The sequence below is a fragment of the Paramisgurnus dabryanus genome, chromosome 4 (genome assembly GCF_030506205.2).
Source record: "Paramisgurnus dabryanus chromosome 4, PD_genome_1.1, whole genome shotgun sequence".
Taxonomy (NCBI): domain Eukaryota; kingdom Metazoa; phylum Chordata; class Actinopteri; order Cypriniformes; family Cobitidae; genus Paramisgurnus; species Paramisgurnus dabryanus.
Genome location: NC_133340.1, coordinates 27,948,937 through 27,964,660, shown reverse-complemented (window position 1 = coordinate 27,964,660; position 15,724 = coordinate 27,948,937). Strand labels below are relative to the sequence as shown.

Below are 15,724 nucleotides of genomic sequence, written 5' to 3'. Positions count from 1 at the left end.
TGAAGGGACATTGGGGTGCACACAAACACTTTTAATCTGACAAATATAGTAATAAAACTCAACTATGCTTTGCATTATAACCTTTAATAACAAGTTCTTCCTCATCTTGTTTTGTCAGACATCCCCTCAGTATTTTTACATTCTTCTGTGTTTCCGACTCACTAATGACATACTGCACACTGATCGCTGTACTATCTATAGTGAAATCTCATTTCTGTCATCATACAGTATATATTGTCATACCACCAACCTTGACAGTCACGCACACACAATCACTAATATATATTACCATCACACTCATGAAATAGCTGACAGTTTTCTGTTTATATACGCTTCATTTCACCGCTCTCCCGAGCCATTTTTTAGCGAGCTTGTAAACTAAAAATCTAGGCGGCCATGTTTTTGATAGCTGCCAGAGCTCTGGCTGTTATAAATAGTCAAGCCCTCGTCTTCGGAGTAGCACAAGTGGGAATTTCAGAAGCACATAATTTGATTCATGACATTCCTTGCGAGGCCATTTATGGTACGAGGCAGGTACGGGTCGGGCCGGAGAGCTTTCACTTTGAAGTCTGAACAGATAGCAAATGAATTCCATATGATTCTGAATCCATCTCGTACCCTCCAGTGTTTGACCATTTTAGGTCACGGCGGTACAAGACCTTAAAACTAAAATCTAAAGTTATATTGTAGTACTTTATCAGTATGACACAACACAAAGTATTGACAATTACATACTTTGAGCCACATGGAAATACTGTACGCCAGTGTTTACTAAACAAGCTTTAATAAATGCCTACAGTAGACACTAAACTGTAAGAAAAATGACCCTAAACAGCTGTTTAAGGCGGGTACACGCTTTTTGAAAAAGACTTTGGAAAAGAAAGTGGGGCTGATTACCAAAACACACCAATCATCAGTAAGGGGTGTGTCTACTAACCAACATTGTTGCCTGGGTTGTGTATGTGTGGTTTTTGGGGTCTATCAACAGAAGGTCAGAATTCTATTGGGTGTTTGTTTAGGTGATTTCAAATGTCAACATTGGCTTTCAGAATCATGCACCCCACCTTTAATGGGGCAGTACCCTTTTTACAAAAAAACTCTTAATTTAGCAGCAATAGTCTAGCAAAGATAAGCTAACTTTTAACAAAGCTAAAAACAGTTACTCAGTTAATATAGTAGGCACAGCAGCATCCTTTATTTTTGGTCTTTCTGAAAATCCTACGTCATATTTTGCCTTGTTTGAAAACGACTCGCAATGAACAAATAAAGTTTTTACTGACGCGGCCTGGAACTTCCTTAACTCTTTCCCTGCCAGCGTTTTTTTTTTTTTAAGTTGCCAGCGCCAGCATTTTTTATGATTTTCACAAAAGTTTAATGCCTTCCAGTAAATGTCTTCTAAAAATATATAAACAAACAAATATATCAAATGAATAAACAGACCATCTGCTTTCAAACAATCAATAAACAAACAAACAAAATGAGGAAAGAAAACGATTCATCTATATTTTTTTCTCTGGTTATAAACTCTTAATATGGGTATTTTTCTTTAAAAATACCTTTTTTTTAGCAAAAAGCTGAAATAATTGCATTTTTTGAAGCAATTTTGTTAGAGATCAGATTCATAATGATTATCAAAACATACACAGAGTTTAAAATTAGTAAATAACGTTTTGGCGTCAGTTTTTTCATGCATTTGGTAAGTCATAAGTTTTTTATGCAAATGTTTTTTTTTTTTTAAAGTTGCCAGCCAGCGCCAGCATTTTTCATGATTTTCACCAAAGTTTAATGCCTTCCAGAAAATGTTCTTCTTTAAATATATAAACAAACAATACATCAGATGAAAGAACAGACCCTCTACTTTCAAACAAAAAAAAAAACTTTCATCCTACCATTAGTTCTCTTGTAATCACCTCTCAAACATGGGTAGGTTTCTTCAAAAACACCCAATTTTGAGCAAAAGGCTGAGATAATTCCATTTTTGCAAAGGACTTTTGATAGAGGTCAGATGCAGAGCGATCTTTAAAACATACACGAAGTTCTTTCTCTTTCACGTGAGGCGCTACTTCCGGGTTGTATAAGTCGCGGAAGTGTGCCACCTGGTGGATAATATCGGTATTGCTGAAAGACGGAAAATCTCGTCATTGGCGGGGAAGCATTTTGTCTTAATTGACGAGATAACTCATCAATGGCGGGGAAAGAGTTCAAAGATATCAAATTCAGAGCGATGATTAAAACATATACAGAGTTTGACATGTTTGATGTGAGGGGGTTGCTTCCAGATTTTATAAGTTGTGTAAGAGCGCCACCTGGTGGATAATAGCAGGAATATGGATTGCCGGAAAAACTAATTTCTTAATTGATAAGTTAACTGATAATATGCACTCTTTGGTACTAGTATGCACTCTTTAGGGGCAACGGTGCACTTTTGAAAGGGTACTGCCACAATGACAGCTAGGAAACATTTTTTTAAAAACAGTGTATAGCGTTTTTGAACCTTACAATAGTAGATATCAGTTTAACAATATGTTGTAGTTAATACTACAGAATACTACACAACTTTAACAATTGCTATAATATATACTATAATTTACTACAGTTTACTATAGTAAATACCAAAGTATACTAGAGGATAGTCGTATAATAGAGTAAATGTGTTTGTTTTCCCTTAAACATATTCTGTTTGTCTTTTAAAAAATATACATATATAAAGATATTGACACAGAAAGGCAAACCACATGCATTTAAGCTTTAGTTGTCACTGTATTTGTCTAAAACCCCATATTACGCATGACAATTTAATGCATTTAGACTTACAATCCGCAGAGATCTGGATCATCTTTAAGGTATACAGAGAAGATATATATATATATATATATATATATATATATATATATATATATATATATATATATATAATTGAAATTCACTCTGTGCTGAATAAAGAAAAAAATAAAGAGACCGAGATAAAGACCATGAACTTGACTCCATCAAACAGAAACGTGAGCTTGTTGTAAGGCTCTTTAAAAATAAGAGAAGATTGTAGGAAAATCAAGGTTGTATCGTAACAACCGTCATGTAAGTTTCTTTGACCACACGACGTCTGAACAGCTCTGAAATCTATACACAGATTTCATGAGCAGAAAAGCATAACACCTTTAAAACAGCATCAGTCCCTGCTGAACTGATTTTATTGAAGTCTTGAGGACTACGCAGCATGCTTGAATACAAACAAGTAGATGGAAACACTGATGGAAATATTAACTACCTGTGAAAGTGCAGCGATGGGGGGGATTAATGTTATCCTGGTAAACTCAATGAGGAAACAACACACAATGTGTTTGCAACATGAGGTGAACTTGTATCTCATTTGTTAAAGGTCATAGGTTTGATTTTTGGAGAATGAAGTGATCTATACCTTGAAGGCAGTTCAAGTTTATGCTGCGATTAAAAATGGCGTACGCCACCTGTTTTAAAGGGGACTTTTTTAAAATGTGAAATAAATCTTGTAAGTGAAGTTTTAGCTCAAAATACCCCACAGATAATTTATTATAACATGTTAAAATTCCACTTTGTAGGTGTGAGTCCTTTAAAATGCAAATGAGCTGATATCTGCACTAAATGGCAGTGCTTGGATAGTGCAGATTAAGGGGCGGTATTATCCCCTTCTGACATCACAAGGGGAGCCAAATTTCAATGAGCTATTTTTTCACATGCTTGCAGAGAATGGTTTACTTAAACACGGAAAAAGTCAGATTTTCATGATATGTCCCCAAAACGATTTTACTTGCTTAAATGCATTATTTTTATTGTGCATTATACATATTGTGTTTGCATGAGGTAAAGTATAATCGCAATATTGCCAAAATCCTACTATAGTCACATTATGAGGGTGCATGTACAGGTATGTGGTCAATGTTAAACGGTTGGTTGGCTATGGACAGACTTTCTTTAAATGTAAACCTGTCCATGACTGATGATACATTACACCATAAAAGTTTTCATTTATAAAAGGAATAAAAGAAATGCCACTCCGAACCGTTTCAACTTTCTTTTCTTAAAGGCAAAATGAGTTTTACATCAGAGCTTCTGTATTTCATACTAGGAAAATGTGATTAACAACGTTAAACTCCAATAATGGAAAATACAAGGCATTAAATTACTCTACACTTCTTGCAAGGTAAATTCAAAGACTTTTGAAAGCTTTGTGTCAGGAACAGACCAGAATTTAATGTAATGTCATCTCAATCAAGGATTTTCTTTTCAATAGCTCTTTGTGTATTGAATGTAGAGATGGATGAGCTGCGGTGGCGAACTTCACAGCAATCTTTCCACCAATTATTTGTAAACTTGTGCTGCTCTGAAAACGTTGGATAATTGACAGACCCGTTTGAACTTGAACATATTGCTAATTGGAAACCACCCAAATGTGACCCACAACAGCGTTTACAACTGTGATTTACTAACTTTAAACTCCTTTTCAAACGGAGTTTCTCTTATTTAGCTCGCCGCTTGTAAATTTCAGTTTCACAGAGCGTGAAATCAAAGCAGTTTTCCAATCACAGCCAAATTTCCAGACTCTAACGCGAGGATGTGCTGGTGTTTGTTGACAGGACCACTTAGAGCAAAAGCTATGTGAGAAAGTTTGACCGCAATGCCTTCATTTACGGACTCGAATGTGTCGCGAAATAAGCTTCGGATCGCAGCGCGTGTGATGTTTAATTAAAGCAACGCTGTCATTGTGCTAAGCTTGTTTTACAGAGAATCTCGTTCGGTACGGCGGCTGTTTTAATGCGTGCATACGAATTCGGCCAAACACACGGATGTATGCACAGCCGGTGCAGAATATCAAAGCTTTTTTACGTAATGAGGTGCTGTAATCTTTATCCTTTACTTGTCTCTTTTATCTTCTTGGCCTTTCAATATTTGTGACTTTGCGTTAGCAGGGTGTGGTGCAGCACAGTTCAGCCTTTTTCAAATATTTATAAATGGAAATGTTTCACCGGATAAACACTTCTGCTTAAAGATTTGTGCACACTGGCTGGGGAGCGATGAGCGCCTCACCATCTGGTCTAAGTCATCTCCGGAGAGTTCTGAAATTCTCTGTGGCCTGCTTGTGTGGATTACAGCGTGGACCAGCTATGGTTACAAGGGCCTGGTGTTGTAAACACACCGAGATGCGATGCTAAGACCGCACAGCTATGAAAACTCAATGCACGTGGAATGCAACGTGTGCACGACCCTAATATTTGCTGAACAACTGTCTGCTAACGTAAGCCTGTTTCATGGTTTTGCTTTAGATGAAAACTCCCTTGAATGTGGCCAGATCTACTCTTTCCCACAGGAATGAAAAATTACAAGATTTATCATTTGTATTTCTTAGACAGCAACAAAACTGAAATAAAGCATATGGAGACTTTCTTAAAACAAGGCCCGAGTGATCTTACATGCGTCTCCCCTTGAGATTTCAATGTCACTAATTGTGTTCGGCTTACCAAAGTCAAAGATGTTGCATTGCTATTATCTGAAAGTCGCTATACACTTTTGACTTTGTTTTTCTGAATGCATGTCAACAATTCAAACCAAAGTTGTTTCTCATGGGGACATAAGGATTTTTCAACATATACACGGGATGGTCAGTGATTTTTTGCCGCCTGAATCCAGAATGACTCCAACCAGCCACACTGTAAAAAAATGCAGCATATTTGTCAAATCAACATATATTTTTATTTTACTATGACTTCAAAAATCAAGTTAAACAATTTCAACTTTTTTATAAGTTATGTCAACTTAAAATAGTAGGTTGAATTTACTTGCACAACCTAGTTGTTTTAACTTCATGCTATATTTTTTTCAGTGCACTCCAGGACAATTACCTCCTGTTTTTTACCAACACCAATGTAGTTTAAATGTCATTCAAATCTAGAACTCTGGAGGTTATAAAACGGGATCAATGCAAAAGTCATTTTGTACATTGGACAATTATGGAATTAATCTGCAGTAATGAAGCGGCTTTTTGGCATGCATTTTTTAAGATTGACACCTTCAGTGGCAGCCGCTGACTTCTTTTTCGAAGGCGCATGATGTGAAGCTCGACACAACATGTATTTAACGCGTCATGTGTGTGTATCATCATTTCAAAATATGTGTTCGGCACATCATGTGAACTTGTGCATCATGTGTCATGTCAAAATACGAGCCTGCTGCAGAGGCTTCGAAGGGGTTTATGATAAAATGCACACTCATGTTTCCAGATACTAAATCTCATGTGTAAACAGAGTTTAGTGTTAAGTGAGTGTCTTGCTTGTATTTCGTGAACGTGAGCGTCTCTTTTATCATAAACCTTTCAACGTGTGCAGCAGACACGTATTTTGAAATGACACATGATGCACATTGGTTCACATGACACTCCAAACACATATTTTGAATTTGCGCCCCTCGGAAGAGAAGTCACTGGACACCTACATAACCGAAATGCACTCTAAAAATGTCTGGGTCATTTCTAACCAATAATGGGTAAATATCTGACAGAACACACGCTGGGTTAAAAATTACCCAATGTTGGGTTGATGTTATGCAACCATGGGATATATTGACCCAGCAGTTTAACCCAGCGGTGTGTTTTCTGTCCAATATTTACTCATTATGTGTGTGAGTGTGATGAAATGTATTTACAGGAACAGTCTTTCATTATCGCCCAATGTAGAATAACAAACTTACACAATTTATCTTTATCCAAGTTTTATCACTGTGAATCCATGCAAATTTATTTTTACAGAGGTCCCCATAAAAAAAACAATTAGGGCTAATGTTTAAAAAGTGCCAAAACTGAAAAACAAAAGTCCATGTGCAGTTTTTGAATCTATGGGCATAAAAACTGAATGCAGCAATAATAATGCAGCTGTATGTGCATTCACGACTGTTCAATACGTTCACATGAACATGTCTGCGGACCGATCAATGCGGAGCACCGGTGAATGACACCTTTACTCTGGAGCCCTGTAAAGTCAATAAGATTGTGAGGAAGGTGCAGTGATAAGGTGATCGTCTGATCAGTGATACAGTCTTCTCGATTGATCGAGAGAGAGAGAGAGAGAGAGAGAGAGAGAGAGAGAGAGAGAGAGAGAGAGAGAGACCCAAATCACATATATCACAGCTCATCAGATGAATCACCTTAATGCACTTCTGTTCTATCTGTCTATCCGTCTTTCTTGATACGTTGTTTTAGTAGTAACAACATAAACAAACATCTTTTGTGGAACAAACGTAACTTCCGGGAAACTTTGGCAAATAACCAATAACACCAGAATTCATTTTCTCCGAGTTAATTCTGATTTATTTTTATGAGCAAAATAAACAAGTAGATTAACTTAGTTGAAATCATAGCTATAGTGTATCAAAAACTACACTGATATCATCACTATCCTTGTATATAATATAATATTTGTTGTTGTCAGTATTGTTACTATTATTACTATTAATAATAATAATAATAATTATTATTATTCATTGTTATTAAGTTATTATTATGAGCATTAAAAATATTCCTGTATTCATAACAATCCCTACAATTATTATTGCTATTACTACCATTACTGTACATACTATTATCACATAATATACATATTATAATTGTTATTATTACAAAAATATGTATTATTATCTTTTTAATTTATTTTTTATTATTATTTTGCTTATTATCATTGATTCAGAACAATATCATCATCATCACAATTGCTGTTTTCTTTGTCTGTTTTGTTGTTTGGTGTTCTGCTTAAATGTCTTTTGTATGTTTTGCATTTATAATTAAAAAAAACTACACTGAGCGTATTTGTGGGAAATGTAATGTATACAATGTACACGTAATAAAAAATAAAATTTTCGATAATACATAATTTAAAAGTAGACATTCCAAGCATTATATAGACATTTATCTTGTGCTTATCTGACAAGTATTTGCTAAGTTACAGTTCATTTCTGTAAGGACTTCATTGAGGAACAGAATGTGCATCATGTTTGTTTTCTTAATTTTTTCGCAAAGCACAACATTTTGTTTTGATTGGGTGTGCACACAAAAACTAGACACTTTAATGTTTAAATGATGTATAAATCATATCTGTATGTCAAAAATCAGCAGAGTAATTTATGTCTCTTTGCACAGTGATTAAAAAAATAAGTGGTTGCGGCGCCTGCGCTGCCTTCGACTTTTAACTAAAGATCGGCTGCCAAACCTCTCTTCACATAGCATTGATCCATCATCTCCCTTCATCTTTAGAAAACCAAAACATTTGTTATTTTCAACGAGGTTTTTGTTCCAGAGCTCAGTTTAGCTACTAGTTACGTTCCGGCCAGACATATAACCGTGACAACGCGCGTGCGCCCATGAAATCGTCTTTAGTAGTAAGAATATAAAGGTTAAAGGTCTTTCTTGTGTAACACAAACTCAGTAATGTTCCCATCATTACAGCACAGTTCTTTCTCTTTTAGACCTGGACTCTAAAGACAGAGTCTAATGACAACTGTGTTAGGTTAAATAAACACCCCACAGTTTCTCAACGTGCAAACACCAGCATTATTAAGCTGTCTACCTGTATTACGATGATGGATCTGGACTGAAGTCACTGCACCCCGCTGCTGCAGGTGAATCATGCATGCATAAAGATTGTTTAGGATGGGAACTTTCAGATGATCTGGATTTACAAGCTGGTATGTTCTTGGCGCGTGTACAAACAGATAACATTAAGCAAAGACATCTGGTGGCGTTACATTAAAGTAGACATTAAAGTTATTGTTTTTTTTTATTAGCTATACAGCTGCTCCTGTAGCTTAGTGAGCATTGCGCTAGTAGCTTGAAAATTGTGGGTGTTAGTTTAACATATATGGATACAAAATGTATGTCTTGACTGCACTGTAAGTCACTTTGCATAAAATCGTCTGCCAAATGCATAAATGCAAATGTACACTGAAACGGCTACTTGGCACATATGTATGATAGATATGTTATATGCATGCTAAATAGATACCTTTTATTGGAAAATTCATCAATAAATGTATGCTAATAATAAAAAAGCACTTGCATTACATTATGAATTGACTTTTGATTCTCAAACCTGGCTGGATTCACATGTGTGCATGCTTCAGTACATGTTTATTCAACTCTACCTGTAAAATGTCTACATGTAAATGACTTCTGTTTCGGCCGGCTAACCTCTGCGTCCCGGCACGCTTTATACTGACATTCATCAATGCAGGCCAACGTGATGAATGCAGAACATGATGCGAAAATGTGGATGTTGCATAAGCATCTCATGTAAATGCACACCAAAACCACGACGATTTCTGAGTAAGTTGTGTTTAGCATTCCCTGTAATGCTGGAAGTGCATTGCACTAGCAGTGCAAAGGTTATGGGTTTGATCCACCTAATAAAATGTTTAGCTTAAATGCACTGTAATGCAATCTGGCAAATGCATGAATCTGAATGTGACCGTAGATTACAAATAAAAAATAAAATAAAAATCCATGATCTCCTGATGCTATAGCACAAACACAAAGGTTGAAATTTGAATATGAGAAAGGCAAAAGGAGTCAGATATTGCTGCAGTTGTTTCTTATCAGATATGTGGTGTTTGCCAGCCAGCTGAGCAAAATAAAATGATAAAAAGACAATCGTATTATTACAGACGAATCAGTCTGACACCAAACTCTTGTGTAAGTGCTAACAAGCTCATGCTAAGCTAAAAAAAACACCTGAAAATTGACTGACTTTTGTTAAGTACCCAATTAATTTTAACCACCTTATGGTGGCATGCCACTTTATTTCCACCTAACGTGCATCAGCAACCCGGTGTGCCACACTCATACTAAACAAGAACTTTACTGAAATCCAAAAATGTGATAATTATGCATATGCATTATGAATCTAGAGTGAACGGTACTCAGGTGTTAATGACAACGAGTTTAGAAATGCCTCATTCAAGATGGGCGACACACAGCGAGAAAGAGGCATTAGGAGTGTGTTTTGGACTGAGCATCGAGACGCTGCTTGATTGGTGTGTTAATTATTATTCTGTATGAAACACAAGTACAAAAGCGATGACGAACTCGCTTACATGAAAACTTTATTAAGAAAACTAATGAGCACACGGCTTTTACAATCGTCTTGTCAGTCAGTAGTGTCATATCACTCTCATCAAGTGATAAAAGAAATCTGACACCTGCTGCTCATCTGTGCAGACACTTTCAGCTTTTAATTGTAGTGTTTGCTCTTACACTGAACTTAATTATATTGTTACTATAAAACAATCAACGGTGGGGGCGTTCCCGCCATGGGCAAGTGATGTAATCGGTGAGAGGCGGACCACCGTGTAGGACCAGTAACAAAGATTATCGCTACACGGTTCCTTATGTAGCCTTAATACTACATAGTTAGTTAAAAAAAAATTAAAAAAATATTTTGGTATAACTATAATAACAAATCTTTCTATTACTATCTTCAATTAACTTTAATCTGACACATTTCCAGATGAAATATGATATTCAGTGAGAGATGTACAGTTATGCAGAACCTGATATCATCCATCAGGAATCGATGGGCTCATGAGAGTGGGCGTTACATTGCAGAATAAATCCAGATGGTCTGAACAGAAAGAAACCAATACAGCAGTCGAAAGAAAAAAGTCATTTCAGATGTCAAACAAAGAGATTACATTCTGATGAAAGATGCTTACCACAAACATCTTTATTCCTGTACAAGAAGACTTGCAACATGTGAGTCGTGTTTGTTGTATGTCAACTTAAAAGTTTTAGTCTGTGAATCACAACAGCGCAGATGGAGGGGTCTGTATGAAGAATCAGAGAAACGCTACAGTAACAGTCTGTCAATCCAAAAGCTTTTACTCATCATTAGATTTGCATTAAAGATGCAGATGTACCAGCAGACAGGTTATTTATTTTAGTTCATGCCTGAAAAAGACGAGAAAGAGAAGCCAGACAAAATACGAGCAGAGACGAGAGCTCAGCAGATGTGGAGACGTACATGATGGAGGCCGAGCTGAAGAAGAGAAGAGCGAGTGATGTCATTAACGTGGGACGCATAAATTATAAAACTGAGGGAGACAGAAAAACTGAATAAAGCGACAGATGAGAGTGAGAAAGAGAGGCCGAGAGATACATGAAAGTATTTCGTGGTTTATAATGTCATCAAAGTTTATTATTTGTGTATATTTTTTGTCAATACTTGTTGTGTGTATGATGCTTTGGCACTATTAACTTAAAATATTTACTTAATAGTCCTTAAAGTAAATTAAGTCAGGGAGGGATAAAAAAAGAGAGAGACTTAAGAATACACATAAGAAAGAGAGATGGATGGACTGATGGATGGATAGGCAACAGCATAGCAGTCCCATAGCAACTATATGGAACACCATAGCAACCACATCAAAGCACTAACAACCTCTCAGAACTCCTTAGCAACCACAAATCAATTCAGACACTTGCATTGTTCCATTGTTTTATGCCTATAAGTCAAACAGCATCTATCACTTTCTGTCTATACACTTACTGATGAATGTCAAAGTAAGCGTCTTTGAGTCTTTGCCCAATAAAATGCTGTGAACCTTTTCAAAAGAAAATCTAATGGATAAAATCTAATCTCTCACACATCACATTTGGAAAAGTCAAGCTGGCACTGTCGTCTCGATGGCCTGCCAAAATGCCACGCTCTTTGAATTTTATCTTGAAATCAAAGCCGGCCTGAATAGTTGAGCCGAATCCATCGGTGCTGCTGCAGCGGCTCTTCGCCTGACACTTTGTGTTGTGTGAACTTTGTTTATAACTGATAGGAGCAATTAATCAAAAAGACTCCCGAGTGGTGGTAACACAGGTAAAATAATAAAATGTGAGAACATTAACTGCTTAATGAATTTGTTTTGAACAGATTTGGTGAAGATTCAGGGGGACTGTGATGTACTAGCTGGTCTAAATACAAATGCACCCTGGGGTTGAGTTATTCCCTTTTATAAAGTGTTTGATCTACTGGGGAAAATCACATCCAACCAATTTCATTTAATTCAGATCTGATTTCCCACTTCACTGTTTGTACTGTAGTTATACTTAACCCGATCTTCTTAGTTTGCTTATCTTCAAATGTGATCAGTTAAAGACAAATCAGATAGGAAGATCCTGATCCTATAGCAGAAAATTATAAGTGGCTTTTTATTTATTATATTTATACTCATAAATACATTATTATATATTTGTAAAAAAAATTATATTAAATATTTAAACAAAATTGTGTTTATAAGCTAAATTGGATGGATAGTTGGTATCACATCAAAAATAAAATAAATGCATTTACAAATACTTTTATTAGAGATGCACTGATAAAAAAATTTCAACCAGTACAAATAGCCAATTATTCAGACCTGATATCTGCCAATGCCAGTAGTTTGGAGGTTATATTAACTTGCATTGACTAAATTCTTATGATTCCATTTTCATATGACCATAAATATTGAACATTAAAGTGTTTCTTTACATTTTCTATACACAGAGTTCAAATGTATTGCATTTTCCTGTTCACTTTTGATATATCGGCCATGACTATCAGGTGCTTTTCAATAGCCAATAGTATAAAATATAGCTTTTTTATAATACAGTACCGACTATTGGCTGATATGATTTTAAATAATTTAAGTAAGAAATCCTGACAATTGTGAACAAAGAAAATTTACATCACAATAGTGCCCTAAATGCTCCCATAAATATAAATTTGGCCATATTCATAATATATAAGTTTTATGAATGATTTGGACATATATTTGTTTTTCTTGCAGTTTATGAGGACTTTACATCAGGCTCCTTGTGATTTTTTTTTTGCAATAGACAAAACATATGACATTATATCATAGAAGTAATAATGTCCTTGTAATGAATACATTTACTAATAATGAAATCTGTAATGATACACTGCATAATGTACTAATATAAGCTTGTGATAATTAACATGTGCTCTTTTTAGCTATCGGAAGGCAACAGATAACTTGTCAAATGTGTGACAAGAGCTTCCAACAGCTTATGGAAAGCTTGACATGAGTGACAAGATGGTTTATTCATTATAGAAAAATGTTGACAAGGTATAACATAACACCTCTAAAAATAAAATTAAGATTAAAAATTCTTACAAAAATTGGCGTAATGCATAACTTTGTTTAAAAAGTTTGCTTATTGAACAACACAATATTTTTGGTTTTTTTTTGGTGGTACAACCAATCATTATCTATTTGCCAGATAAGTTTTAATGCGCTCCCTGTGTAATGCAACTTTACCATAAAACTAACATTTGGAAATATAACTTGAATAATTATTTTAAAAAGTATAATAATTATAGACAACCTTAGCTTGCATTTATTTAAAATAAAATTATTAGCTCATTCAAATGTTTAAGCTTAATGTTTTTTTTTCTTTCTTAGGGGCATTCATAGCAGTTGCACCCTTTGACCTTCTGGTTGCACCACCTGACCTCTGCAATGAATTTACATTTAACTTCTACTCGGATGTTGGAATAAGCTTTTGCATGTAATATCAAATTAATAAATATACTTTTTGATACAATTAAAATGTGTTTGATAAAATACATTTTTTTCTAGTTTTACATTGGTTGTTCCACCTGACACAGAATGTGTACCAGCCTACCTGTTACATTAAAGTAGCTATTTTTTCAGTATTTGAAAGAAATCTAAAAACTTTTTATTTAGCTATAAAGACTACATGTGGTTCACTGGATGTTATATCAAGTTAACTGTTTATACATGTTAACTGGTTTATAAAAGGCCCATGATTGCAGTTGTACTACCTTGACATTTGAGAACATCCAAATTGTTGGATTTTTTTTATTATTCACAAATACTGATATTAGTGAAATGTGTTTATAGGAAAGGTTTAAAACATAAAACAATGTCAAAGTATGTTATTTTAAATTTTAAATCATTTAAACACTATTTTTAACATTTGCTTTAAATTGCTAATTTGTACGAAGAGTCGCCCTGCCTCCCATTTTACATTTGAGATACCAAAACAAAAAAATGTTGATGAATGTCATATGAGAAATTAAGTTCCATGAAACATTTAAACAATAGCATAATTAAAAAAATCTAACACTGTCAATACTAATTTCATATGAATTTTACGATAAACATTCCAAACCCTATTGACACTTCACTAATAAACCCCTTAGCATGAAGAGTAATGGAATCAGTTTTACATCTTTAAGATCCGGACATTATAACCGGACTGACTGGATGGTGGCGAGCTGGAAACCGTTGCCATGGATCAATTCAGGACTAATGTGTGAAAGCACTGAAAGAGCTTTGTTACTAATCAATGGCTATTCATTTCCAGGCTTCCACAGACTCAGATGAGACATTTAATAGTGCGCGGTCCGATAATTACCACCTCCAATTAAGATCTGGTGACAGGACGGTCAAGATGAAGGGCAGACTCCACTGACTTTATGTCGATTGGAGCATTGCCCCGTCTCTCCATTAATGTAAATGGCTATCCTGTAGAAAGCATGCGTGACGTGCAACGGACCCGGACTGAAATGTTAAGGAGTAGAGCAAAGGTAAAACTTGTAAGATACTTCAGCTGTGCCCTAGTGAGCACTCACTAACCATCTAATCTGGGTGATCTTATGAGAAGTGTTACGATGACTCCGAAATTCACATCATAATGCAACATGATCTCACCAAAGTCGTGTTATAGTCACGAAAAATTTGATACATTTATTTGTGTCTATGGCCCGAAATGCAGCTTTTTTCGTGCCTTGAGCACGAATGTCTTTGGCGTGTCACTCAATAGTTTTTTTGTGTACGTTGCACGACTTTCTTTTTCGTTTCATTTTATGTAGTATTGTTTTCTCATTGTTTTTTCCTATTTTTAAGTCATTGTCGTCTGGAGTTGAGGTTAGAGTTGTTAGGATGTCTAAAAATTAGTGCTGGGAAAAGATTAATCGTGATTAATCGCATACAAAATAAAAGTGATTTTTTGCATAATATATGAGTGTGTGCTTTGTGTAATTATTATTTATATATAAATACACACATAAATAATAATTACACACAGTAAAGACATATATTAGGCAAAAATTCACTTATTTTGTATGCGATTAATCGCGATTAATCTTTTCCCAGCACTACTAAAAATGTAACAGAAAGTGATTATAACACCAACCCCAAGTGACAATAGTAGGACAATAGGAAAAAACTATGAGAAAACAATACATAAAATACCACGAAAAAGAAAGTTGTGCCACGGACACGAAAAAAAAAATTATATTGCCATGGACACAAATAAATAGATAAAAATGTTGTGACTATAACATGACTTTTAATCTAAAAATAAGTTTCATTTTTGTATGCATATCATATTTTGTTTATATTTTTGGTAGAAATTACTTTTAAGGCATGCACATGCAAATTCAACTTTATATTATACAATGTTTAAGTTCAAGCAGAAACAACATGAACAGTTAACACGAGCAAATTATGTTACTATTGTAATAGTCTGCGGCTCAGTTAAAGGACTTTCCCTGCCTAGTGTTTAGAGAAGATTTATATATCATTATCTGTTTAATATTATCTCTTGGCATCGTTTGAAGAGACAATACTTGGCAGTCGTACGGCCGCCTGTAAAGCGTGAAACTATTGAAGGAATTTTTATCTGATCTTA

General features: G+C 35.1%; 1 protein-coding gene and 1 long non-coding RNA gene across 2 annotated transcripts in view; one reads left to right on the top strand and one right to left on the bottom strand.

The window, feature by feature from the left end:
- gpc5a (glypican 5a) overlaps positions 1-15,724 on the bottom strand; it is a 171,146-nt gene that overhangs the window by 18,552 nt on the left and 136,870 nt on the right. The window lies entirely within an intron of this gene.
- LOC135735574 (uncharacterized) lies at positions 10,665-13,517 on the top strand. The gene is made up of 3 exons (XR_010527659.1): positions 10,665-10,765; positions 13,017-13,131; positions 13,468-13,517. It is a non-coding gene; the product is annotated as an uncharacterized lncRNA (long non-coding RNA).